This window comes from Myotis nattereri (genome assembly GCF_964212035.1).
Source record: "Myotis nattereri genome assembly, chromosome: 14".
Lineage (NCBI taxonomy): Eukaryota > Metazoa > Chordata > Mammalia > Chiroptera > Vespertilionidae > Myotis > Myotis nattereri.
In genome coordinates this window covers 41,796,440-41,821,498 of record NC_138089.1, presented here as the reverse complement: position 1 = coordinate 41,821,498, position 25,059 = coordinate 41,796,440, and the positions used below count along the sequence as shown (strand labels likewise).

General features: G+C 37.5%; 1 long non-coding RNA gene across 1 annotated transcript in view; it reads right to left on the bottom strand.

Annotated features, from left to right (window-relative positions):
- LOC308529596 overlaps positions 1 to 25,059 on the bottom strand; it is a 329,647-nt gene that overhangs the window by 36,645 nt on the left and 267,943 nt on the right. Inside the window, exon 3 of the long non-coding RNA XR_013996780.1 lies at positions 20,402 to 20,493. This is a non-coding gene — a long non-coding RNA (uncharacterized lncRNA). The remainder of the gene's footprint in view (positions 1 to 20,401; positions 20,494 to 25,059) is intronic.

The following is a 25,059-nucleotide window of genomic DNA, read 5'->3' as shown; positions in this document are numbered from 1 at the left end:
TAGGGTGACAGTAACAAAAATATACAGGTTTCAGGTGCACAATTTTACAACACATCACGTGTACACTGTATTGTGTGTTTGCAAGCCCTATTCAAGTCTGTCCATCACCATTTATTCCCCCTCTACCCTCCTCAACCTCTGCCCACCCCTCTCCTCCCAGCAATCACCACACTGTTGTGTCCATGAGTTGTTGTTTTTCTAGTCTTTATAAATTTTTTTGTTCAATCCCTCAACTCACCAAACCCAGCTCCCACCCCCAAGAGCTGTGAGTTTCTATTTTGCTTGTTAATTCATTTTGGTCATTAGATTCCACATATGAGTGAAATCATATAGTACTGGTCTTTCTCTGACTGGCTTATTTCACTTAGCACATAATCCTCTCCAGGTCTATCCATGCTATCACTAAGGCTATTATTTCCTTGTTGGGTTTGTGTGTGTGTGTGTGTGTGTGTTTACAACAAAGTAGTATTCCATTGTGTAAATGTACCACATATTTTTTATCCATTCATTTGTTGATGGGTACTTGGGTTGCTTCTATATTATGGCTGTTGTAAATAGCACTGCAATGAACATAGGTGTGCATATATTATTTTGAATTAGTGTTTTGGGTCTTTGGTTATATATCCTGAAGTGGAATCACTGGGTCATACTGCAGTTCGATTTTTAATATTTTGCGGAAACTATATATTATTTTGCATAGTGGTTGCACCAATCTGCATTCCCCCCAACCATTCAAGAGAGTTCCCTTTTCTCCACATTCTCACCAACACTTGTTTGTTGATTTATTAATGATAGGGTAGGCATCCTGACAGGTGTGAGGTGATAGCTCATTAAGGTTTTCATTTGCATCTCTCTGATGCTAAGTGATGTTGAGCATCTTTTCATATGTCTATTGGCCATCTGTATGTCTTCTTTGGAGAAGTGTCTTTCAGGTCTTTTGCCCATTTTTGAAAGTGGATTGCTTATTCTCTTAGTGTTGCATTTTATAAATTCTTTATAAATGTTGGATATAAACCCCTTATGAGATGTATCATTGGTGAATATATTCTCCCATTCAGTACCTACTGTCTTTTCATTTTGTTGGCAGTTTTCTTTGCTGTGCAAAATCTTTTTAGTCGAATGTAGTCCCATTTGTTTATTTTTTCTTTTGTTTCCCCTGCCTGAGGCAAAGTATCAGAAAAAAATATTACTGCAACAAATGTCCGAGATTTAGGTTTATAAGAAACTGCCAGATTCTTCCAACATGACTGTACCCTTTTGCATCCCCAGCAGCAATGAATAAGTGTTTCTGCCACATTGCATCCTCAACAACATTAGGTAGTGTCACTTTTTTGGATTTCAGCCTGTTTATTAGGTATCCAGCAGGATCTCTCATTGTTGTTTTAATGTGCAATTTCCTGATGGCAAATCATGTGAGCATCTTTTCACATGCATATTTTCCATATGCTCATTCTCTGTTCAGATCTTGTGCCCATTTTTTAATTGGGTTCTGTTTTATTGTTTCTTCTTCAGAGTTCTTTGTAGATTTTGGACACAAAGCTTCTATCAGATATGGTTTTGCATATATTCTCTCCAAGACTGTGGCTTGTCTTTTTCTTCTCTCAACAGTGTCTTTTTCAGGATATGTTTTTGTTTTAATGAAGTCCAATATTTATGACTATAATTTGCTCTGAGTTCATTTTTGTGAAAAATGCAAAGTCTGTGTTTTGCTTCGTATTTTTGCGTATGGAAATGAGATTATTCCAGCACAATTTGTTGGAAAAGTCTATTGTTCCTGCATTGAATTGCCTTTGCTCCTTTGTAAAAGGCTAGTTAACTATATTTGTGCGAGTTTATTTTTGGGGTCTCTCTTTTCCTCCATTGATCTGTGTGTCTATATGTTCCCAACACTACATTGTCTTGATTGGTCGAGCTTTATACTAAATTTTGAGGTTGATTATGTCTTTCCTCTAACTTTATTCTTTTTCTTCAATACCACTGATTATTCTATTTTTACTTTCGGTATAAATTTTAGAATCAGTTTGTTGAGATCTACAAAATAGCTTTCTGGAATTTTGATTGAGGCTGCATTGAATTTACAGATCAAATTTGGAAAAACTGACATATTAAAAATGTTTAACCTTCCAATTAATGAACATAGAATATTTCTCTATTTCGCTATTCTTTGATTTCTTTCATCAGGGTTTTACAGTTGTCTGCAGGATTATCTGGTTTATGTTTTGTTAGGTTTATACCTACTTCATTTTTGGAGCTATTATAAATGGTGCTGCCTCTTTAATTTCAAATTATAATTATTAGTTGCTGGCATATAGGAAAGCAATTGATTTTTGCATATTAATCTTGTGTCCTTCACCCTTCCTATAATTGCTTTTTAGTTCTAGAAATATTTTTATTCTTTGGGCCTTTCTACATAGATAATTGTGTTTAACTGTGAAAAAAAAAAAAAAGACAGTTTTATGTATTCCTTCCCAATCGGTATACCTTCTATTTCCTTTTCTTATTGCACTAGTTAGGACTCCCAGCACACTGATGAATAGCAGGGTTTCTCCCATTACCTCATTCCCCATATTAAGGGGAAATGATCTAGTTTCTAACACTTAGTATAATGGCAGTTCCAGGTATTTTTGGAGATGATCTTTAACAAATTGAGGAAGTTCTTTTTTAGGTGTTTGTGGATTTTTTGCGCTGTTGTTTTGTTTTGTTTTAATGATGAGTAAAGTGTCATTCCTGAAAATAAGTATGGGACATTTCTCAGAAGAACACTAAATGAAATAGTACTCTATTCTTAGGAGAAAGAAAAAAAGTTCCAAAACTATATAAGTGTGTGTGTGTGTGTGTGTGTGTGTGTCTTAAGGTCTAGCTCATTGTCCTTTTTCTTCATAAAGCTCTTGAAACGTGATGAGCTGACTGGCTGACAGCTCCTCCAGTTTCTGTTAGCTCAGCTTTCCACATGTAGGATCGTCACGTTTGGTCTTCATGAAGGAGGCTCTCTTTTAGCCTCTTCTCTTTAGGTCTCTCTTGCAAAGTCCACATGTACCTTGTAGGCCCGAACCTATTTCAGCACCATGTTCCTTAAATATACCTTCTCTTTCTCCCGAGATACCAAGAGAGTCACAGAATCCTAGTTTTTAAATCTAATACTTATCAGATATGTCGCTGGGTTTATTTATTATTTTTGATCTTCTTTTTCCTATGAGATACTAATTCTCTTTGATTAATTCATTATTTTTACCTATTACTAGTTTGGGATACTAAAATAAAACTTGTGTAAATATCTGATACTAGTAAGCTTGTAATAAATGCTAGTTTCCCCCTCTATTTTAAAGCATTTAAATCTAATTAAATTTAAATAACCACAAGTGTAATAATGGAAATTTTAGATTCTCTGGCAACTTTGTAGGTAACTTATTTTTAAGTTATTTCATCTCTCATCCCTGATTGAATAATTCACTCAAATAGATGTGAGCATCCTTTATATAAAGATATGTTTTAAAAATAAGGTTATATTGCTCTGAAAACATATATACAGAAACAACTATAATACAGTTTGATAAATATATATTGAAGTAATGAGGTCAGTGGATGGGGCAGAAAATTTTTCATAGAGAGTTTGAAACAGAGGAAAATAAAACTGTCCTCTTTGAACTTGAAAATAAACACATTATATATTAATGCACAGGTCTATAAAATCATCTTAAAGAAATGCACTTTCAGATCAGTGATACTAAAATGCAATAATATGAATGATGGTGCAATATGACTTTAGAGAGTATGTGTTGGTCAGCTATGGAGATGGGGGACATGAGAATTTAAAGAGGAATTGCCAGAGCTCCTGAAATCTCTGCCAAAAAAGAGGTATGGAACACAAGGATTTCCCCTGTGACTTCCTATCATGAAGAAGGACGAATCTGGCTGAGTTGACATGGTAACATTAAACTCATGAATGTCCTAACACCCTGTTCTAATCTCACTCTGCCTAAGTCACCTCCTGATTGTTAGTTAGCAAGCTTTCCAGAGATTCTGCCTACAGGGGTAACATTAGATAAATAGAGAACTGAATTAGGAGTTTCTGTCAAAATTAAAAACAAAGAGAGATTTTGGTATTCTAAGTTTATTTATTATTAACCTGAGTTTTTAAAAATATGAATCTGTTCTTAAGAGGTAGAGATGGTCTTAGAATGTCAAGAAACAAGATTTAAGCTCTCAAAGACTAAGACAGTTTTAGAAAAATGTTTTATGGAATAGCTATTCTTTGAGGTTGTTTGACGTCTTCTCTTTTTGAAGAGCTGGACCAGGAGACAGTAATTTTCAGACAGAAAGAATGGATGAGCAGTGTGAGATGTGTTCAGGGGGGTGTTGGTATTCCTGGGAAAAAGAATGTGAGAGTTTAATTGTACTGAAGTGGGTAGGGAAACAGGAGTAGAGAAGTAAAATACTGAAAGAAATTCAGGCTGGAAAGATAGATTAGGGACCGAGAATGAATGAACTTCTGCCAGGTAAAGGACTATGAACAAATGGAATTTTTCCAAGGCAGTTTATGCTAAGGAATGATATGACCAATGTTTTAGTTATATATTGATAAATAATAGCATTAAAATGTATTGGCTTTAAAGAACCATGAACACTGGGAGATATGATTCATTGGGAACACCAAAGTCTATCATTATGACCAGTCCTCTGGTTTGGAAAAGAAATTATGGTGGTAGGATGGAGAATGTACTGGATCAGAGAGAGACCAGAGAATAAAAGGCCAATTAAAAGACACACTGGTCATAGGCAGGAATCTTCACAAAAATTCTAAGCCTGGACTGACAACTATAGTCCTCACAGTATCTTATGAGATGAGGAAAGCAACAACAGGAGTATATTTCTTTTGACCCATAGTAATCAAGTACCTCTTTTTCCCCCCTATCCTTTAGAAGTATAGGAATCCACAATTTAAAAGAACTGGATAAAATTGAACTATACATTTCATTATTTCATTTGTATTTGTATGTATATTTTTATTGTTGTAAGAATTACAGATGTATGCCATTTACCCCCTTTTACTCCCCTTTACTCCTGTTCTCCCAGCCCCCACCCACCCACCCCAGGTCTTCACCACGCTATTGCCCATGTCCATGGGCTATGCATATTAGTATATAAGTTCTTTGGTTTATCTCTTCTGGTCCCTCCAGCCCCACATTAAGGTATGTCAGTCTGTTTCATGCCTCCCTGCTTCAGGTCTTATTTTACTGGTCAACTCATTTTGTTCATTAGCTTCCACAAATAAGTGAAGTCATGTGATATTTGTCTTTCTCCGATTGGCTTATTTCACTTAGCATAATATTCTCCATATGTTTTACATTAAAATGTTCCAATTTCTCCAAAATATTATTGGCTGTGTTTATTGTTTGTTACTTTGCTGTACCTTTGCCACATTTTTATTCCTCTTCACAGTCTAACCCACTAAATTGTCCCCTTCACTCCCACCTGGGCCAAATTTCAGAAACTCTTTAAAAGTAGACAGGACAGTCATAACCGGTTTGGCTCAGTGGATAAAGTGTCGGCCTGCAGACTCAAGGGTCCCAGGTTCCATTCCGGTCAAGGGCATGTACCTTGGCTGTGGGCCCATCCCCAGTAGGGGGCGTGCAGGAGGCAGCTGATGGATGTTTCTCGCCCGCTTGTTGATGTTTCTAACTCTCCCTCTTCCTCTCTGTAAAAAAAAAAAAAAAAAAAAAAAAAAAGTAGACAGGATGTATGAAGATGATCACAATATTTTCTTCAATACTTTCACAGCCAGTGTTATCTGTGAATCTTCCTTAATAACAAATCACTAGCCTAGGTGAAACACCTTAGTCCTGTAAAGCTTTATGTAAAGGTTCTAAGCCCTATGAGTAAGCAGAAAGTGTTCAGGATTGAACAAATTCAAACCCAACTCTGCTAATAAATAGCTTAGTAATCTGTGGCTAGTTACCTACTCACTCTGGTTAAATAGTAGCTCTCTTCCTCTACAAGAATGAATGGGTTGGACTTGGTGAAATTTAAAATCTCTGTTATAAGCATTGGCACTCCTTGGAAACTTAACCTCTTTCCCATATGTTCATTTCATGTATTTTGATTTTGTTGGTATCAGAATCAATAAAATCCAGATTTCACAGGCTAATCAGACTAGAAGCCAGAAATCAGGAAGAACTGAAAAATCTCATAAAATGCTCAAATTAATGTCAAAGATGCTGTGGTTACCCACAGTCAGGGAAGGTTTTGGATAAATAGCCAAGAGACAAATACAGGACTTGGAATCCCTTCTATTATTCAAAATAAAATTTTCTATAATAAATCTGTTGTATTAAAAAGTGGTAATGCTCTGCATTTGTATCACATGAATTGTATATAGCTGTTTCTTAATTTAGAAGTTTAAAATTTCTCTTATTTATACTTAAATATACTAGAGAAAACAATCGTAAGAGGTCTTCATATAGGTGTGGCTAGATTCAAGTTTTGACATAGGTGAAACACAAGCTATGGGTAAGGGACATATGTATTCATATATTCATTCCTTTATTCATCACAAATTCTTTGAATGTTTACTATGTGTCAGACAATGTGCTAATTGCTATGAATTGAAAGGTAAGTTCTTGCTCTCAGGGTAATAAAGTTTTAGGAGAATATAGAGCAAATACAAAATAATGTGATAAGTATAACGGGTATTATGGGGTACCGAGAAAGAGAACATCTGACTGAAACCTGGTCTGTTAAGAGAGCTACCTGGGGAAGCTGCATTCTAGCTGAGGCAAATTGGAGGTTAATAGAGTTGTCCATGTAGACAGGAAATCATACAAAAGTCCAAAGAAGATGATGCTAGGGAACTGGGCAGATTTCAGCCTAAACTGAGTGTAGAGTGCAGCGTGGAGAGTGATGTAGAATTAGACTGGAGCTGTCAGCAAAGAAGACCCTGGAAGGTATGGTTAGCTGTGATAAGAACACCTAATTTAATTCTGAAGGCAATGGGAAGCCACAAGTCATCTTTAGATGGACATGGACATGATTTAGAATCTTTACTATGGCTAAAGTGAAGAGTATAGAATCGAAACGGGATAATACTTGAGTCACAGGCAACATATTTAGAAAGGAAGAAATATAACAAGTTGATGTGGTTTGATATATAGGATTGTGACAAGTGGCATTCAAGAGACATGAAAGAATTTGAGTCATTAGTGTACATTGAATCAATAGGATTTGGTGATGGGTCTGATATGGAGAGATTTAGAAACTGACCAGGTTTGCTCAATTTTCCCTCTTAAGCACCTGAATGAGTGGTAGTTAGGTGAGCTACAGATTTTAATAAAAAAGAGCCAAGCCGGTGTGGCTCGATGGCTGAGCATCGACCTATGAACCAGAAGGTCATGGTTCGATTCCCAGTCAGGGCACATGCCTGGGTTGTGGGCTCAATCCCCAGTGTGGGGTGTACAGGAGGCAGCTGATCAGTGATTCTCTCTCATCATTGATGTTTCTATTTCTCCCTTCCTCTCTGAAATCAATAAAAACAAAAAATAAAAAGATCAAACTGTGACTGGCAGATGAGAATAGTGACTCGATTTTAGAAGAATTACATCTTTGGTGTCCGTGTAACCTCTCAGTGGAAATGTTGAGTAGGCAGTGGATGTGGTAACTGAGGACTTAGGAGAGAGGTTTGAGCAGAAGGAATAAAGTAGTAAGGTCACCAACATAAACACAATAATGACAAAGACACTAAATGCTTATTTAGAGCTTACTATATCCTACTTACTACTTTAAATACTTTACTCACATTAGTTCCTTAAATCCTTACAAAAACCCTCTGCTATAGGTATTATTTTTATTCCCATTCTATAGATGAGAAAACAAAGATACAGAGAACTTAGTGACAGCTCCAGGATCAAATCCAGACAGCCTGGTCCCAAGGTCCATGCTCTTAACCACCAAGGTAATCGAAGTCATAGGAGGATTACTATATGGCCCAAGGACAATATGTATAGTGACAATAGAAGCAGCGTCAGAGGGGACCTGAGACTCTCTAAAAGCACAAAGATTTTAGAGATTGGGACAAAAGGAAAAAGAGATGAGAGAGAGAGAGAGAGAGAGAGAGAGAGAGAGAGAGAGAGAGAGAGAGAGAGAGAGAGAGAGTCTATATTACCATAATGCAAAGCGAAAAGCATATTCTAAGTCACTGCTATCAAATTCTGCACAGAAGTCAGTGAAGATCACTCCTAAAATGCTCTCATTGGGCTTGAGACATGATGAACCCAGCTGTGAAGTCTTTTACGTCCTGCTGAAGGGTTTGCTCTTGTTCTATGGGCCACTGATTGTCTGCCTGGGTTTGGTGCATCAGAATCCCCTGGACGCTTTTTAAACATGCGGGTGCCTATAGCTGCAACTCAACCGGTGACCTAGAAATGTTTGGGGTGGCGAGGAGCACACACACACACTTTTAAAACTCTGCAGGAGATTTTGATGTCCATCCAAAGTTCATCATCAGCTCTTTTAGTCCCTGGGAGTAACTGATCACATGGGGGCAGTGACATTGTCACATCCATGCTTTAGAAAGATTTCTTTGATGGTTGTGCACCACCGTGGGGCAATCTTAGAGGCCAAATAGTAGCAAGAGATCTGGATAGTCCAATATTTTGGATAAACTCCTAAACCTGGACGGAGAGTGGTAGCTACTGTTTGATTTTCTCATGCCTTTTACTGTCTCGAGGACGATTCTACCTTGTCTAGTCTCTGACACGCTGTTGTGTTTGCAACATGAAAAAAGCTTTCATGTTGAGTTTGAAATGACTGAGTTTGGCAGTTATGAAGTTCAAAAAGGAACTAACATAGTTGGACATAGTTGGAAATAAAGGGCTTCTCTGTACTATGCTGTTTAGTTAGAAATGTGCTATTTTTTCCTACTGCTTAGAGACGATACTTTAATGTGTCTGTAATTCTAAAAGCATTGAGGGAGGGGTTCTATTTGGAAGTGCTGGGTGGGTTTATTTATTTATTACAAAGAGTAGAGGGGAAAAGACATTGTTTTCTTCCCTGTCTGCTGCTTTTCAAAAAGCCTTAATTGAGCACAGCTGTGATATGGCAGGGACCTAAAACAGGAAACCAGTGCTTGGATAATTCTGCATTTCCAAAGCACTTCTTAAGTGTCCCGCTGAAAATACCAACAACACTACCTTTTGAGAGTAACTGTGAAGGGATGGATTTAACTCACTCAACTATTTCAGAAGACCCCAGTTTCAAAAAGATTCTGAAAAAGAACCCTTTGCGCTAAGCTGTCAGGATACACCAGCCTTAAAAGTCAAAAGCGAGAGAAAAGAAGACAAAAGTGAGTGTACAAAGTAGAGGATAAGGCTGTTGTTCCAAGCAGGATTTTTCTCCCCTGCCTGTGGCTGCCAAGTACAGTTTCACATTTTGTGATTTAAGAACAATCTTCTTTAGATAATTTCTTCAGTGGGAATGTGGCCAGTGATGAAGTGCTTGGGCTCTTGGACCAGGTTCTTAAGCACTTTGCAGTGATGCAGTTCAGAAAGAGATTCTTTGAAGATGTACAGTGTCAACAAATGTTAAAGCGAATAGCAGCCCTATGTCACACACACCCTTTCCCTCCCCCCACCCCTCTTCCCACCCAGGGTTTTTGGGGGGTTACTGATAGCTCTGACCCAGTGGCCTTGTTGCTGGCACCATAAGAAAATCTTTGCTTTAGGTCATTTGACTACACAGTAGTCCCCCCTTATCGGTGGTTTTGCTTTGGGCAGTTTCCATGATCTAGGTCAACCATGGCACAAAAATATTAAATGGAAAATTCAAAAATATAGAATTTATAAGGTTTAAATTGAGTGCCATTCTGAGTTGCACAATGAAATCTTGCCCTGTCCCACCCACGCAGCAAATCTTGCCTTTGTCCAGCATCTCCACGCCCCTTAGTCCCTTAGCAGCCCTCTGGGTTATCAGATCAGCAGTCATGGTGTCCCGGTGCTTGTGTTCAAGTAGCCTTATTTCACTTAATAACGGCCCCAAAGTGCAAGACTAGTGAAGCTGGCAATTCAGATATGTGAGAGAGGCTGTAAAGTGCTTTAAGTGAAAAGGTGAGTCCAGTACAATAAGATATTTTGAGAGAGAAACAAGAGAGACCACATTCACATAACTATGTTGTTATAATTGTTCTATTTTATTGGTTATTGATAATCTCTTACGGTGTCTAATTTATAAATTAAACTTTATCATAGATATGTATGTATAGAATAAATATATGGTTTGCTACTGTCCATGGTTTAAGGTATAACTGGGGGTCTTGGAAGGTATCTTCTGTAGATAAGGGGGGGACTACTCTGATGTACTTGGTCACAGATTCTTCGGTTTGGCTGAAGTGCAAAGTATGTTCAAAATAGTTATAATTGTGTTTCCTATTTTTCAAACAGGCTGCATTGAGAAAACAAAAATATTAACACCATTTTCATATATTTTTCTTAGGAAATTCATGGCATTTAGTTCAGTTAGAAGAGCATTTCTTGAGCACATAGTCTCAAGCACTGTGCTATTATGTTGATAACACAAAGATCTATACCCAGTTGGTCAATGCTTTAGTGCAAAAGTCTGTAGACTTATCTGTATACAACCCAGATATCAATATTTAGGCTTCTTTGGCTACATACAGTGTCTGCCATTTGTTCTTTCTTATTGTTTTATAACCGTGTAAAGAGAAAAAACCATTCTAGGATCGTGGTTATACAAAAACAGATCCCTGGTTTAATGGGTAAGTAAATAATATATAAAAGATGGTTTCATTTGCAAGTGAAAAACAATAGTTTGAGCCATATAAAAATGCCAATTGTTGATCATTTTTAAAAATATGTTTTTAGTGGTTTTTAGGGGGAGAGAGGAAGGGAGAGAAACATCCATAAGAGAAAAACATGGATCAGCTGCCTCCTGCACGCCCCCTACGGGGGATAATGTCCAAAACTGGGGCATGTGCCTGGCCAGGAATTAGAACCAGTGACCTCTTGGTGCATGGGACAAGCTCAACCAACTGAACCACACCAACCAGGGCGACCATATTTTGATGGTAATTTTATATGATCCAACCTATGTGTTAAGTCCAGTGTACTACATAATTAAATTCTGGGCAAGTATACACTTGCTAAATGTCAATTATAATGCGTAGGTGAAGAAATTAATCCGTGCTCCTTGGTAGTATCTCATGAGAAAGACAGATTTGTTAAGCAGATAGAGAAGAGAGGAGAGGGATAGAGAGAATCCAAGTAGGTAAAACAAAGAGTTATGACACCAAATCTCCCAATGGGGCTAAAGCAAGAGGTGAATATGAATGATATACTTCAGTAAAGTTGGGCCACAGGGTCCAGGGCCTTGTACAACTTGCTAAGGAGGTGAGAGTCCATCATACAGGCAATAGGAACTGAAGACCTGACCAGAGAAATATTACAGTTCAAACTATGTTCAAGAAAGGTAACCTTACTCAGAGCCAGTTATTATTCTACATAACAACTACATTCAAATTAGTAAAAGATATTCATTTCTTTCCTAAGTCACTTTCCTTCCATACATCAGAAAACTGTTTTAAGATATTGATTATGTTAGAACAAAGCACTGTCATCTGCTGGAAACTGGCAATAATATGAAAATCTATACCATCTGCCATGTAAGTGGTGCTTGTGAGTTGTGGCATTTTTTGTGTGAATTTTCTGTGTGGCAGCCGTGTCTCTGGAAGCAATATAAGGTTAATAATAGTGATCAGAAGAATCAGCTGAAATAAGTTAGGAATTATTTTAATGATCCAGGGCCGAGGCAATAGACAAAGGAGTACGGGGAAATGGAAGTGATGAATGTGACAAACATAGGAGCTACACGAGGTATTGAGTGTAAAGATTAGAAGAGAATTTATATGTGACTCTAAGAATTGTATGGGAGACAATTGGCTGAACAACTTTGCCTTTAATTGTGAGAGGAAATGTATGAGAGGGGCAGGTTTAGGGAGAATTTGCAGTTACATTTTGGAGATGTTAAGTGTGAAACATCCAGACAATTTACTAGTACAGTGGGTGTCTAGAACTCTAGACAGGGGCCATTGGCATATATGTAATTGCTCAGAGTGTGAAAAGGTGAGAGAACCTGAAAGCAAAGAGAGGCCTCTAGCTAACAAACAGAAATCAGTACAGAACAAAGTACACAGAGTTTAAATAACACTTTCACAGGAAAACTGATGGAAGTGATGTCACAGGTTGAAAGAAGAGGAGGAACATTCCAGAAGGTGGAAGTATAAAAGTAATATTCACCCTTTCTGAGGGTATGGCTAAGGAGCTAGGAGGCTCTTGGTTACCTTTGTAAGAGCTGTTTGAAAGTATGGTGAAATAGCAATCAGATTTCTGGATGCTGAGGAGAGATAAAAATTGAAGGTTAGCCCTAACCGGTCTGGCTCAGTGGATAGAGCACCAGCCTATGGACTGAAGGGTCCCAGGTTCGATTCCGGTCAAGGGCATGTACCTTGGTTGCGGGCACATCCCCAGTAGGAGGTGTGCAGGAGGCAGCTGATCGATGTTTCTCTCTCATCAATGTTTCTAACTCTCAATCCCTCTCCCTTCCTATCAAATACATTCTCTCTCTACTTAGAAAAGTCTGGTAACAGAGTCAAGGAGAAATAAGAGTCAGTGTGAGAAGAAAACTTTTTTTGGTAAGGATCAGAAGGAAATGACGATAGAAGATTGAATATGCAATAGATAATCAGCATCAGACAGAAAGCCTTGTGAAAAAGAAAAACAGATACTGACTTTAAAAGTTTAAGGACCAACAGAGGATGTGCCAAGGTACATAACAGCATATGACCAACTGCCGACTGGGCAGTCTGGACAACAGGTGCTGTGCATTTCGGTATTATGAGAACTTGCCTCAGTTTCTGCATCTGAGCACCTCTTGTCACCTTCTGTCGGGGTTTGGAAAGTTGGAGGATGAGATCACATTTTCCAGGGCTTGGCTGAACGGAGGGCCTGCTGCAATTTGACCTTCCTCAGCCACCTCTGTGAGAGGAAGAAATACCTCTGCTGCTTTTCAGCTAGCTTACCTTGTGTCTGAGGGTGAAAGCACTCCTGGGACGAAAAGCACTCATCCGAAATGTAAAAGCTTTCTCCACACATGAATTCCGGAACTCGGTGTATTCACGTTTAATGTCTTTTTAAAAATTGTTGTCAGTCCTCCTCTCCCTTCCTCCCTGCCTTTTCTAATCCCCCCATTAACGTTGCCGTCATCAGGATCAACTTGGTTGCTTAGATTTTCCAAGGCAGTGGATTTATTGTGAGGACAGGTGTGTGCGCACATTTCTCTCTGTGATTAAATGGACCCGGCATTCCTCCTGACACCCGAGAACACAGGCGCCCTTTTTCTGAGATGGATCGATAAGCATAATCTTCAGCATTGAGTGTCACTCCTGGCTACTCCTCATTTGTGCACCGACAACAATCTGCCCCTGAATCTCGGAGCGGACACCTCCATACATTATTCTCAGCAAACAGAGAGCGGAGTCATTTAGAGTCGGCCTGGGCTCTGATTAGACACAATGATACATTCAAGAGGAACACACCGGGGACCAGATCGCATATATCATCACTGGACAATGGAATATACCCTTAGAAGTAAATAAGGTAGTCTCTGAATCTGACTAGACCACCGAAATGCTCTTTGTCCCTCCCTGTTGGTAAAGAACCTGGCAGGAAAACAGAAAAAAGTTCAGGTCTCCAGGGTGGGAATTCCTAAGATTTGATCAGGTAGGCTGAGGGAGAGAAGTGCATGTGTTTTGTGGTGAGATACGAAGGGTTGAAACTGAAGCTTGAAATGTCCAAAATCTACCTACCTGAGCCGAGGTTCCCTGGGGTTTGAATTGTCTGGGAGTAAGGCCATCAAGGAGGGAACTGGGGGATTCATTACTTCATGATTATGATACCACCACACACAAAAGAAACTTTGAATATGAAATGCAAGTGGTGGTAAGAAATAATTGGCAGCCTGCTCCAAATGTTCAAGGGAGCAAAGACGATGATGGACTTGTCGTTTTCAGCCAGTAGAGTGTTTTTATCCTGGAAATTCTTAAAACTTTCTTAAAACTGAAAATGTTTCCCGAAGGTAAATATTTTGCAAATTTCTTAATCCAGCAACACGGATGTATCTGATACTGTGAGAAACTACATGCACAGCTCTCTGCCTACAAGGGATTAGAGAGGTTGGGAGAGTTAGTTTTCCGTGTGTTTGAGTGGAGGTTTGTGAAATCTGAATTAGAATAACAGTATGTTCTCACTCATTCACTTATTTTGTTACTCTGTTGTGATTACTTCTTTTAGAAACAGATGAACAACAAATTTTAAAAACCGTGCAGTATGCCCAGATGGCCCAAATATACTTATAAACCTCCCTACTACATCCGATACCTATTTTACCTATGCCTCTTTCAACCATGAGGGTGTCTGCAGCCCTGGCTGGGTAGCTCAGTTGGTTAGAACAGCATCCTGCTATGCCAAGGTTGTGGGTTCAATCCTCAGTCAGGACACATGCAAGAATCAACCCATGAGTGTGTAAATAAGTGGAACAACAAATAGGTGTTTCTCTCTCCCTCTAAAATAAACACTGAGGGTGTCTGTGGATATGGGAAGGAGCTGACATTTTTCTTTTTTTGACAATTTCAGATTTTTCAGAACAAATCTTGTTTAGGGCTTCACCCCAGGAATCCTCAAGTCTCTCCTCCCTTCTGCCTTGGCCTCAATTAAACTATTTGCTCATGAAGGAGAAGGGAAACAAAACTCTCTTTAGGTTGCATGACATCAGATCTGGAACAAGGTTTGGCAAGGGTAGAATTTTAAAAATGGTCCATTAAGCTGAGTGCCAGGCTTGTGTTTGGATTTCATTTTCTGTCATGTTGAAGGATCAGAGCTGCTCTGTGAGGGAGACAAAAGGGGCAGATGCGAGTCTGGTTATGCGTACCACTGAACAGGTAAGTGGCCTTCCTTTGTGGATGGAGATGACTCAGTTAAGTCCCCAACTTGAAAACTATGTAATTCGATTGCTAGTAAGATGGCAGTGAAATGAGGAGAATAATGCACCAAGAATTGTTGAGTGCGACCTTCCAGATTTTACTGATGGGATTTGAGGAGCAGCGATGCATACAAAGTCAAAGCTTTAGAAAGTGGCTTACATGATTCAGGGCCTGTTCTCTGAAAAGAACTTTCAAAATATTATCATTTAAAAAATCAAAATGAGAGAAAGCGTTTTAAATAATGTAACTGCAGCAAAGATGTAATCTTGGCAATAAACACTGATATCCCTCAACTGGCTTAAATTTGATTGTGCGGAATGAGTAATGCTCATGAGTTAATGTAAATTATTTATAGGACTCGTGCCTCTCCTTCAGCTGCCCCTTGTCAGAGAAGAATGGAATCCCACAGAACTCTACCCTGAGCTCTCTGTCAGGAGCATTTTCAATTACTCAGATAATAATGCTTATGCATCTCCTAGTAGGAACAATTGGAGCCTCAAAATGCCCCATAGTGAATTAATGGCCATGCACACATCTCTCCCTTTGATAGGCATTTGCTCTAACTCGTGCCTTGATTGGACATTTGCCCTAGAAGGCAGGGACTGCAGCATTTGGAGTGGGAGGTATATGTTTCTGACTGTTTATCAGTGAGCATGATTTTTTCCCCCCTGCTCTCACTCTCTTGCTCTTCCTCAAATTAGAGTTTTATGTAGGAGGTTGACATCAGGACCAACTGGTTTTCTGAATGTATCTGCATCACTGATGTTTGAAGCAAACTGTGAAGGCCTTCCTAATTTTTTTATTACTTATTTTTAGCATCAACTAGATAATGCCACTATTTGGTATGACATGGAGTTTATGCATTGATACCTTAAAGAAAGTAAGGGAAGGAAAACAAAGATACACAGCTTAAAATTACTCACCAATCTTTTAAATATGGATATTCACATTTCAAATGATGAATTTTCAAAATATAACTTTGAAAAATGTCTGCATTGCAAGACCCAAAAGAACAAAATGTAAAGCATAATAAAAAGTTTAAAAATTCAAATAGAATGAATAATAAAGTGAAATTTCTATCTATTTCAGTAAACCCTTTTTCAAAACTCTGGTCCTATTTATCAGTTTATTTGGGTCTCAAACAGTCAATTTCAGCTTTAATGGCCGCATTAAATTCGTTTGCTAATGAGTTGCTGAGAGAAACATTTACTTGGTCGGAGTGTTGTCTTACATAAGGTCACGTAGCTTTGGTGTCCCTGCTAAAACATCTCGCTACACCCTGAGACAACCTTATCTTTGAGGTTAGTCTGCCTCCTATAGATGCAGCTTATTGCATTGTGTCTGTCCCAGATGTTTCTCATTGCTTCCCATTGACTCTGAGTCAGAGACTCCACTGGACTCAGCAACTTGGCTTTTCAAAGAGTGAAGTTAACTATAAAACAGATTTCTTTATATTCACAGCATTGTGCACTATAAGTTTCTTTTTAAACAAAGTGAAAACCAAATGGAATAAACATAATGAGAAATATTTATTTTCTCTCCCCATTTTCATTTTCTATAGATGTTAGAAATAATCCCAAACAAGAAAGATGTTGGAAACAAACAGATACTAGGAATAGCATGAGTTGCTTCACATTTATTAGAGATAAAGTGAGGCTAACAACAAATTACATTATACTTCAGGTGTCAAATGTATTGTAAATGTAATCTATGGCTATGTATACATGGAAGTCGAAAAACATTTTCAGTATAGACATTTAAGTCAGAAAACAAATTTTAAAATATCAGTCCTAGTGTCAGGAAGACTCATAACCTTGGAAGATCCCTTGATCTTCTGCGTTTCAGTGGCTTCATATGCAAAGAAATGAGACAAAAATAGTCTGTTCCACAAAGTTGTTGGAAACAGTACATGAGAAGAGCATGTAGAGTTTCTGGCACCTAATAGGTTCTCAATGAACATTACTCAATTAACACTTCAGAAACCTATTGCCAAAACATTTCCTGAAGAAGAAATGCCTTCGAATGATATAAATTAGTATTTTATAATAAATGTTATGATACATTTGTATGAATTAGTTTTCTTTCTCTGGGATTTCCATTTTGTTCTCTGCACCAATAATGGACAGGTGAGAGCAGTTAAAAAAGAGACAGTTTGAATTTAATTATAAAGAAAAACCTGATATATTATTTTACTTTTCATTCCAAAAGCTGTGAGATTACTCCTTCTTTATAAATAAGCAGTAACTCCAACTCAGTTTTAAGAAAATCTTTGCTTCCCTTCAATATCTGATAAGCTTCTCTCTCTCTCTCTCTTTTATTTATTATAAGAATACTTAAACTGATGGTGATTTTTTTTCTCCTCTTAGGGTTAGTTTTCAAAATAATAGAGTGAGCACAAGACCTGGCTGACTGGATTCAGAAAACTGGGCCTAACTTTTGCTGTGGCCTCAGGATATAACTGACTGACTGTAAGGTAAGTGAGACATCCTATCTGGAGATGTTTGTAGCATTATGTTCAGAGGATTTCTTGTCTTTTTAACAATGCAAGCATATCAGGTTAAATCTTTACACGAAGATGAATATCACATTTCCAGAATTGTTATCGCTGTAAGATAAGCTGGCTTTAATACAACAAAAGAGGAGGGGAATTATCTTTAAGGATTCCCAAATGCTAAGGCAGAGGAATAGAGCAGGAAAGGAAGGTGGTTGATTTTAATATTAATGGACATAAACCTGACCAGCTGCTATGGCTCAGCTACACTCGAGCAGTCCTCAAGGTAAGGAGTGAGATGGTGCAGCCCCGAATGTTCCCGGGGACAGTTTCAAACCAGTCTACAGCTACTCCAGGGCCACATGTGCTTTAATGCTTATGTCATCAGATTTGAAAGAGAATGAATTGGCATAATTTCTCCTCGCCTCGCCAAGTGATTTTTCCTGGACTATGATTTCTTAATTATATTTACAGCTAAGCAACTTTATATAACGGAGAGGTGCAAATGTTTTTTAAAGGGATAGAGAGATGTTATATAGAGTTCTAAAAGAGAAAACAATTAAGGAGTGAGCAAGCCAGCAAAAGCACAGCTGCAACATTAGTGGGGGAAAATCACAAGAAACAGTTTGATTCCTACCTTGCCACTCTAGCTGTGAGCACTGGAGCAAGGAAGCCATTTAACCTTCCTGATCAGTGCTGTCCAATCAAAATATATTGAAAAGAAATAGGTGGTTCATTTAAAAATACACTTTATGTGGACATGTAACCAATTACAAAATTATTTATGAGATATTTTACATTTTTTCACACTAAATGTACAAAATCCAGTATGTATTTAGCAGTTACAACACATTTCCATGAACACTAGCCACAGTTCAAGGGCTCATTAGCCACAGGAGGCTCAGGGCAATGCAGTTTCTGACTCTCAGGGCCTCATTTGTAAAATAAAGGAGTTTAGTAGGCCATCTCTCCATGTCTAAGAATAGTTAACTCAGCGGTGCTGCTTTTTGCATAAAATGGCCTTACATGCAATAACTTCAAGCAAGGACTAGATGCTTCTTTCTAAAGTCAAACACATTGCATAAATATGCTAAGATGCAGTTTTCAGGGTCAGTCTTAGTTCTATGACTATGAAACAGGCAATTGTCAAACTGCCATTTCACATGTCAGCATTAAAGCAGATATATCCGGGCTTCTCTAAGAGCAAGGAAAGAGGAAGCCAGCCCTCTGGAGTCATATGACTAAGATTGACCCTGAACTGTCTAAATCTCATGACCTGAAATTTTCAAATCTGTATTAAGCATCAACAAAGGACTTTTAAGTTCTCTCCTTTTTCTGAGTGTGCAATTCAACTAAGACGAATTCACCACAGGGAGTAACAGCCTCTGCTTGTAGGTGGGCCTGGGAGAAACTCTGGTCAGCAGTATCCTCTGCTAGGGGTTTTCCCCAGGGGGCCATCTGGCTTGTCTGATAACCACAACATAATGGTGAGTAATGACCACTGATTATCTAACTCTTCTCTGAACTTGGTAGGATCTTCACTAAGTGGAGACAAGAAAAAGATCTTTCTAATTTTATCCTGTTAAGGGAATCCCTGACTGGTGGCTATACTCTTTTTGTGTCCTATTTTTAATTTAGTCTTATCATAGGTACCAATAAGATAGTTATTTAGGATGAGAGCTCTTTAAATTTTTTTTCCAAAATATAGGAGTGTTTCCAATTCAAAGGATCTTCATCTGGCCATTGACAAATAGGATCTTATATTAACCTCAAGAGTGATTCAAAACACTAAGCCTTTTAATGGATACAAGAGGCATCTCAAAAGGGGATGCAAAGATGCAGCCCTCACAAAATCCACAAAGTTCACTTCTGAGTTAGCCTAACAAGTAAAAGACCTTCTTGTCCCAGGCAGGAAGAATATTGTAGTGAAAACGGTGTCTCTGGTTCTCTATGAGAACATGAAACACAGCTCTTGTCACAGACCCACTAATCTGTGATGCCAGAGAGGGGAAGGTTGAGCTGACATAGTGAGACAAGGAAAATGCTGCTTCCAAGTCCCCCAGCCTGTTCAGATGTCCACCAGATGAATGCATCTGGATGGCAGGGACCAGAGAAAGTATTCTCACTGGTCACAAAGCCAAGCTCTCAAGCTGTAAAACAGGACAAAAGAAAGTGTCATCTAGCCTATGGTTCTCCTCCTTGGAATAAATGACAAAGACAGAGAAAAGAAAATTTATGGGGGTAAAAAAAAAGGGGGTGGGCAGCAGGGGTTCTATGGAAAGTAATATCACAGTGTGATTTCATTATAACTTCCTAACTGGGCAGGGTGTGATGGCTAGTCATGCCCCAGGCATAAAACTTTTCAGTAAAAGGTTTGTCTTTTCTATAAGCAAGCTCTGTCCATTATGTCAGTGCATCTAGGTTAGCACGCTTTGAAATAAGCTGTAAAAGGAATCACCCTCCAGAAAGCATATAATCATGTTTCATTCAATCCCCACCTTGCTTTTTCCCTGCTTCTTCATAATGTTCCTTACCTCACTCCTTAGTTTCAAATGCATAAAAGCTGCTGCAAAAAAAAATGTTATTCTTTGGAGCATCTAAGATCTTGCTTCTTGGCATATGTCGACAGTTTTGTTCAAACAACCTCTTATAAAAATTCTCTACAGGTTTGGATGTTTCTTATGTCAAATGGAAAACAAGAGAACTTATAGTAAATCTTGACCAGAGCAGCTATACTCACAGAACTAGTTTACACGAATATTTTCTCCTGATAATCTCTAAATTTGGAAAGGGAGGATGAAGATTAATTTTTCCCCTCCCCCCTCAACAGGGCACTGCAGAGTGAAAGCTGACTTTGGAAGAATTCTTACCCTTTGTTGGCTTCTGCCTGTTTTCCAGGATCCCATGTGCAGGCTCTGGAGTGAGTAGGTTTTCTCAACAAGTCTCATCACAAGTCGCCAAACTGTAGGAGAGAAAAAACACACACATTTTTTTCTTCTGTCTTTCTTGGTTCTTAGCTGAGACCCTTCCCTGCCCCTTGCCTGTAATAAAAGACAGATTAACAGAAGTTTAATAACATGTATGCCTCCTGTATACTTGAGTAACTTACCCACCTGGCCTAAGCCACCACCTTCAATACTGTCTTCAGCTAAAGACGAAATAAAATGTGAGGGGAGGGGAGCCAGTTATGGGAGTCTTTCAGGCAAACACAGTTGATGAAAGTATGGTTGCTATGCAGATTTAAGTTGATGCTTTCTCCATTGATAAGAGTCTCTAGAGATTTGGTCAACCTCTTCCTGATATAGAGGGGAGATCCCATAACTGCATGAGCCAAATCCTTAAAAGTCAAGCTTTTTGTTTCTCTGGTGAACGCTAATGCAAATAGAAATTCAAATATTAAAAGAAAATCTATCCATGGAAGGAACTCATCATTTAAAATATAATTTAGAGATAAGGTCTGCCAAGAAAAATGGGAATGACTATTCCAAAAAATATGTAAGTTTTTTAAAAAAAACGTAGATACATTTGACTTTAATTCCCTTAATTTCCCCTACAAAATAAATTGGCAAACCACATTCAAACCTAATTACTATAAATATGACAAACAGAAGACAATATTTTATTATGTAAAATACTTATAATATTGATGTGAGCAAAATAGGGGAGAAGCTCACTGGAAACCCCAAGAGCAGGCCTTACAAACTCAGTGAGTGAAAGTAATAATGCTTGTTGCCATGCTGTTATCAATAGCTTTAAAAAATAAGTTACAACACTGGATGGTCTGAACATAAAAATTGGTACCTAAGCGGGTCGTGGTGGGTAGTCACAACATAAGGTTGTAGCTTCCTTGATAAAGGTCAATCTTTACCTTAAGTGAGCACTGTCTATTGTCTTTGTACTTCTAGGATAACAAACCTTAAAATGTCAATGTACTTTTCTTTTCCAGACTCTTCAAACGCACAACCCCAGCGCCAGAGCACAAGACCGCAGAACCTCATTGTCATCTTAATTGCCCACATTCTATCTCCATGGGCTATAAGTATTAACTATTCTATCCCCACCGATGGAAAAGTATGTTTCTCCATTTTGCTCTTTATCCAATCTTAGAGATTTTCCTACTTTGCTTTCTCCTGCCCCTTTAATCTACAGACAATGAATGTCATGTAATCCTCTTTGATTCTAATGTATAATAAGCTTTAGAAATGCCATTCTTTAGAGCATTTTTTTCCATCCATTTGTATTTTGTTTCTGGGCATGTCCACAAAATTTTAGCTCAAATAAACTCTTATAAAGCTTTTCTCTATGCTGGACATTCTTTCATCAATATTAATAAGAAAAACATTAAGCTCTCAATCAATAGAAGAGATAAGTAAGTACTAGTAACTAGTAAAATATTGTATGAAGAAAGGAAAATCTAATGAAGGAACTAATCCAAAAAATTAGACACTTTAATCTGTTAATTAAAATAACAAGGATATTGTTAATATTAGTTTTTATCTGATGAAAAAATATAGTAGCACTGAACATTAGAATAATCTTTTCCTTATATTATTTTGACCTACAGCTTGTTCTCTGAAGCAACTGGACAATGTATACCAAGTGTTATAAAAATGTTTATATCTTCACATCCTGTAGTAAAACTCTGAACACTAAGAAGATACTGAAAATCATCAGTATACAAAAACTTGCTTTTTGTGTTGTAATAGTAAAAAAATAACAATTAATTATGGGGAAATAAGTAATTATGATACCATCATCTATTGGGACATAGTATAGAAATTAAAAGTATTATTATGAAAATATATAATTCAAGAATATCAAATTTTTAGATTAGGAATAAAAAAGAGATACACTTTTACATATAGTCTTACTGCCACTTATATACAAGTGACAAATGACTGAGGAAAGTTATTTAAACTGATAATCTTAGTTTAATGGTGGTGCAAATATTCACATGAACTTGGATATTTTCATTTTTGTCATTTGTAAATTTTCTGTACAATATATTTATTTTTCATTTTAAAATCATAATCCAAAAAAATCCAACACTTTTTCCTTTAACAGTTTCTATTTAATGTCCATTTATTTTAATTCTATATTTGTGATTATGGAAAAATAATCATCGTATTTTTGGTAAAAATACTTCTATAATTTATGTCTACTTTTTAGTATACAGGGCTATAATCAAATTACTTAAAAAGAACCAGAAAAAGCCTGAAAATTATACCTAGATAAAATATAAACAAAACTGGCAGAGTGTTTCAATTAAATTATGCATTGAAAAAGTTAATGAAAAACATACTATATGATCAACTATATAGATAGCAAAGGTAATTTCCTTCCTGTCTATAACCTTGAATTTATTCCAATCAATTTTTTGGAAAGTCTGCAATGTAAGCATATACTAATCAACCTCACTTTGGGTTCCCTAAGTGGGCAACATTCATAGTCAATAAATGCAAAATAGATAAAGTCTGGACCAAGGGCAGAAATATATGAATCTCCATAGGGCAACTTAGGTGTAAGCTTCTGAGGAAGTAATTATACCTGAATTTGAGAAGATGAAGGTCAATCACTATTTTAGTTATTTAACCTCAGAGAATTATATCTGTCTCAGATAATTCTAGAAACTCATTAAAAGACCTAATGGATTAGTCTCTTCTCTGAAACTTAGGCTAGAAATAATGGACTAACAAACAGAAGCTGTGACATGGCAAAGCCTAATTAAAGGAATTGTTTCTGTGATGAGGACTGGAGAATTGATTTTAACACTATTTGGTTTTGTTAACATAAGGAGGTGACGAAGCTTTTTTTCCCTCTCTCCTATCTGGGGAACTAGCAGGTAATATTCTGGGGTGTTTTCAATGTCTCTAACAAGAGTGGATTCTTGGATGAAAATACTTAAAGAAAATGGAACATACAGAGCTGCTTATTACAGGCATTATATTAAACTAAAAATGCTACATATATAAAATTGTTAAGTATAGAGTCCTTAATAATCCCCACTTTAGTAATCCATGAATTCTAGGATTAAACTTTCTTCTTTATGAAGAACTAAATCTAGGGTCCAAAACAATTCTTTAATTTTTCTAGATAAAACACTAAGAATCTGGATAATGTAGAACCAAAACCAGTTCTGGTTGTAGCCCTCTCAGCATTTCATCTTGCAGAATGACATCTATTTCCCCTCCAAACGTATTACCACATTGTTAAGGGACCTACCTGGTCATACTGACATCTCACTAGAGATTGTTTTATGGAGCAGTCACTAAGTATACAATCACTAGAAGCCTTTTCAGTCTTATGGACAATAATATAGTTCTATATATGCTACAAAAATCTTAGTGTCCCAGATGGGCACATGTGTAACTCTGGTTCCATTGGCAATAATGGAGGGAGCCAAGTCAAATAGTGTTGACACAGTTTCTGGTATGAAGGGGTCATTCCTGGAGCAGTAGTCTTTCTAATAGTGACATTCATGCTGAGAGTTGCTGACTTCAGTCTTGGAAGATAAGAAATATGTGGATAGGAAGTCACTATGAAATAAGAGGGGAACACATTTCACAGGCAGAATTTATGGGGAAGCAAAAGGAAGACATTAGTGAACAGAAAGCTAATATTGAAAATTTGTGTTTAGTGCAGTCATTGGAAAAGTAGTAAGGAACTAGATTGTGGAAATTATTCAATATCATGACACTAATTTACACTTATCTGTTAGACTGTAGACCATGGAAATGGGTAATTCTGAAAGAAGAAAAGCCATAAAGAAAACTTTGGTTAGAAGAATTAACCTCTTGTCTTTATCCTAATCAAGGAAAAGACTGGCTACTAAATCCATTGAATATGGGTTCTGCTAACTCAATATCCATGCTCTTCCACGTCCTCCTTATAAACATGAGTAGCCACATGACAAACTCTGGCCAATGAACCGTGATTGGAAATGTGTTAGTTCCAAGTTGGTTCATGAATAGACTAACTCTCCTGCTCTCTCTTCCTTTGTATTGGTGACCCTGGAAGCCTTATGTAAAATAGTGGTAAAAGGCACATGATGAAAACGGTTTGAATTTCTGAATCACTATTTGAAGAGGTACTACTAGTATACTAAATAGGCCCCCTAATAGACTTTGAATAAGTGATTAAAACAGTATATTGTATGTTATGCCTCTGAGATTTAGGAGGTTATTATTACTATAGAATAAACCAGTTTAGTGGTTCTCAAGCCTGGGCAGGCCTCAAATTTAGTAGCTCTCCAGTGGAACTGGAAATAATACAGTTCTATTAAGTTCTCAGGACATGGCTGATTCTGTTTTTCAGGGGAATACACTTTGAAAATCACTGGCCTAAGCAAGCTAGAAAAATCAAGCAGCTTCTGGAAAAAAAAAAATACAGCTTATCTCTGCATTCATGTAATATAAATGGGAAATTTTTTTAAGAATGAATATAAGGAATGTTAAAAAAAAGTTATACATTTTACCCAAAATTTATATTATTTGGGGTTTAAGTGAAGGAAAACACTCTCTTGATGACA